At 40.7% G+C, this 3,976-nt stretch overlaps 1 non-coding gene across 1 annotated transcript; it reads right to left on the reverse strand.

Moving 5' to 3' along the window:
• Positions 1-265: 265 nt before the first annotated feature.
• On the reverse strand, positions 266-370 carry LOC135150989 (small nucleolar RNA R71). The gene has a single exon (XR_010289441.1). It is a non-coding gene; the product is annotated as a small nucleolar RNA R71 (small nucleolar RNA).
• Between the last annotated feature and the right edge of the window lie 3,606 nt (positions 371-3,976).

Consider the following 3,976-nt stretch of genomic DNA (forward strand, 5'->3'; position numbering starts at 1 on the left):
ATATTTAGATGGTTCAGAACTCAGTGCAGTTTGGGGGTTCTCCGACAGAGGATCCTAATATGCATATTCGGGACTTCATTGAGATCTGCGACACTTTCAAGTTCAATGGTGTTACTGAAGATGCCGTCAAATTGAGGTTGTCCCATTTTCTCTGAGGGATAAAGCTAAGGGATGGTTGCATTCTCTTTCTGCAGGATCTATTACGACATGGGAGGATTTGGCTCAGAAATTTCTCACTAAGTTCTTCCCTATGGCCAAAACAGCTGCAATCAGGAATGCTAACTCAATTCTCTCAGCAGTCTGGTGAAACTCTTTGTGAAGATCGGGAACGCTACAAAGAGATGCTTCGAAAGTGCCCACATAATGGTATGCCTGATTAATTGTTTTTATAATGGATTGGGACCTCAATCGAGGCCGATGCTCGATGCAGCATCAGGTGGAGCTCTATGGGCTAAGAGCTATGATAAGGCTTATGAGTTGATCGAGATGATGGCTGCGAATGAATATCAGAATCCTACTCAGCATCTTCATCAGGGAAAGGTAGCAGGAATTCTGGATGTTGAGGCTACTTTACCCATAGCTGCTCAGCTAAAGGCTCTTACTATGAAGGTGGATTCTTTGGCAAATTTGAGAATTCAGCAGCCACCTTCAGTTTGTGAGCTTTGTGCTGGTACTCATTCCACTGATCAGTGTGCCATATCTAGCGAGTCAGTTCAGTTTGTGAGCAATTTTCAGAGATCTCATCAGCCAGCTCTGATGACTTATCACCCGAATAATCGGAATCATCCGAATTTCAGCTGGAGCAATAATCAAAACTTCATGCCACACCCGCAGCGTCAATTTCAGCGGCAAGGAGCTAGACCTTTCCACCCTTCTGGTTACAACAACAAATTGCACCGAAGCAGCAATTCCATCCATCCGGATTCCTGCAACAAAATCATGGGGTGGCTGGACAATCTTCCAACGAAAGATCTGAATTGGAAAAATTAAGACTAATGGTTTAAAGCCAAGCAGTGTCAATCAAGACTTTGGAGAACCAGATTGGGCAGATTGCTAACGCGTTGATTAACATAGCAAAACAAGGAAGAGAGTGATCAACAGGTTGAAACACCCATGCTCTCATCTAAGTCTGATAGTGGAAAAACTGTTGTTGATGTGGACAAGAAAGAAATCAACGAGGAAGCAAGCAAGGAATCAGCCGAGAAATCTAGTCTTAAATCTGATAATGGGGTCAAGCAAGCATATCCACCTTCCCCTTTTCCGAAGAGACTTCAGAAGCATAAGCTCGACAAACAATTAGCTAAATCTCTAGAAGTCTTCAAGAAACTACAAATCAACATACCTTTTGCGGAGGCTCTAGAACAAATGCAGAGTTATGTTAAATTCATGAAAGGTATTCTATCTCGGAAACTCAAACTTGAGGAATTGGATACGGTAGCTTTGACCGAGGAGTGCAGTGCGGTGTTGCAGCAGAAATTGCCTCCGAAGCTGAAAGATCCGGGAAGTTTCACAATCCCATGCACTATTGAAAAGTTATCTTTCGACAAGTGTTTGTGTGACTTGGGAGTGAGTATTAATCTGATGCCATTATATGTCCTCAAGCAACTTGGTCTGCCGGGGCCTGAACCTACGAACATGTCATTACAACTAGCTGATCGGTCCATCACTTACCCACGAGGTATAGTAGAGGATTTCTTGGTTAAGGTTGATAAGCTCATCTTCCCTGCTGATTTTGTCATTCTAGACTTTGAGGAGGATAAGAAGATTCCCATTATCTTGGGAAGGCCGTTCTTAGCTACAGGCCAAACTTTGATCGATGTGATAAAAAGAGAGTTTACAATGAGAGTTCAAGATCAGAGTGTCACTTTTAAAGTGTTCAACGCAATGAAATTTCCAAATGACGAAGAAGAATGCTTTAAGGTGGAGCCATTACAAGTTGCATCAAATTTTGAGATTGAGCAAAAGCTAGGGCTAGGTGCCTTAGAGAGAGTCTTAACAGGATTTCGAAGATGAAGGAGTAGAAGAGCTTAAAAATTCTCAAGAGCATCTTAAACCATCTATTAAAGAAGCTCCCGAATTCGAACTCAAACTACCACCGGATCTCTTAAGTGATGTGCAGTTTAGAAGGTTGTCACGACGCATAGATGACATTCATGACATTCACCGCCGTTTTGCAAAGGAGTTGACTCAATCTCTCGGGAGTGCTTTTCGAGCCTTTGGTGTTGAAGTTGATTGGCCAGTGTTTGGAGCTGTCATGGTATATTCACCACCTGATCCTCCACCCGAGGAGGGTGATCCTCCTGACTTCTAGGTACACTCTATCCTTATTATCACCTTCAATGAGGACATTGAATATTTTTAAGTTTGGGGGGGGTAATCTAAGGATTAGTAGTAGTGAGTGTGTTCATATTGGTTGCATGTATCTCATATAGTTTGCATATTAGTACGTGTTTATATATATATATATATATATATATATATATATATATATATATGCTTCTGTTTAGTATGTGTTGGTATTTCATATAGCTGCATTTGCATGACTCATGAAGTTGTGTTCCAAGTTGATGTCCTATGATGAGTTTATGTGCATAAATTCTTGGCTAGTAGTCTTGATTATATATGATGCCTCGTTACTTGGAAACTGCTTGTGTGGAAATTGTAATTACACTTATGATCTACAGATAAGACGTAGACTAACTTATTTCTTGAGTCCTTGCATTGAGTCGGGCGTAGAGTTTGGATTATTCCCTTTTTGAACTTAAAGTTTGTAAATCTTAAGTTTAGGGGAGTTAAGGGATGAATATGCCTTTCTAAAAGAATAAAAATTATCAGGTACTCCTTTGAGATCAATGGGTAAAATGCAATGTCATGTGAAAGGGACGATCCATGTACTTGTGTTGGTATTAAGTGCAAATGTATTAGAATAAGCAAATTTTTGATGACTTTTCACAACCCTTGATAACTGGAGAATTACTTGATTAAAAAAAGAAAAAAAAGAGGAATAAGCGAAGTCGAATGGCGGTGGTGACTCACTTACACTAGGAAGCATCCGAGCCTTAGACTTAGCAGGAAAAAGAAAAAAAAGTGTAGAAATATAGGAGAGGCATAGGAATTCTTTAGTGACCCTAAATTCTAGTGGACTCTTTAGTAAAGAAGTGTTTAAACCTCATTCTGATTAACGGCTCATAGTGAGGACTTTGTTGAAGTTTGATGGTCTTTGTTTTGTTTAACTAGAGAGCATGCTAGCACACATGATGCACTTCACACTTGTAGTGGAAGAGAACATGGCTAATATATGAAAGAGATGAATGCCGAGAATGTTGCATATTCTGAGGACTCTATGTTAACAAAGATTACACTTCATGATTCAATTAGATGTAGGCATTTAGTTGCATTCATGCATTGCATTAGTAGTATTTGTGTGTGTGTCTATGCTTGAGGACAAGCATCGATTTAAGTTTGGGGGTGTGATAAGTGGATTTTATATCCACTTGGAAGCCTTCGTTTTGACTTAAATTGATGATCTGGCCTCAAGCTTTTGATGTTTTTGATATGTTTTAGTGTTGTGTTGTGTAGGTTTCTTGGATGGAGGATGGAGAGGAGATTCATAACTTCAAGTGAAAAAAACGGCGAAGCAATTGGATGTGCGAGTCAAAAGTTATGGACAAAGAAGCGTGGCTGTGCAAGGCTGATGAGCTGAGGCGCTCGCCTCACTCGTGAGGCGGGGGCACCAGTGAGGCGCCCGCCTCACACTCTGGGCGGAAAAAAAGGTCGTTATGCCCGTTTTTGATCCGTTAGAAGGCCCGTTCGCTGGGAAAGTTAAAGAAAGGCTTGGGGAACCTAAAACATAACCTAAAAACATTCCCAGGAGCACGTGACGGCTACGGAGAAGATCAAGATCGAATTTCATAGTTTTTATTTTTGTAATTCTTCGAAGTAGGCGTAACTTTGGATGCTCATTCGGATTTGTTTC

This window comes from Daucus carota, chromosome 2 (genome assembly GCF_001625215.2).
Source record: "Daucus carota subsp. sativus chromosome 2, DH1 v3.0, whole genome shotgun sequence".
In the NCBI taxonomy this organism is placed as follows: domain Eukaryota; kingdom Viridiplantae; phylum Streptophyta; class Magnoliopsida; order Apiales; family Apiaceae; genus Daucus; species Daucus carota.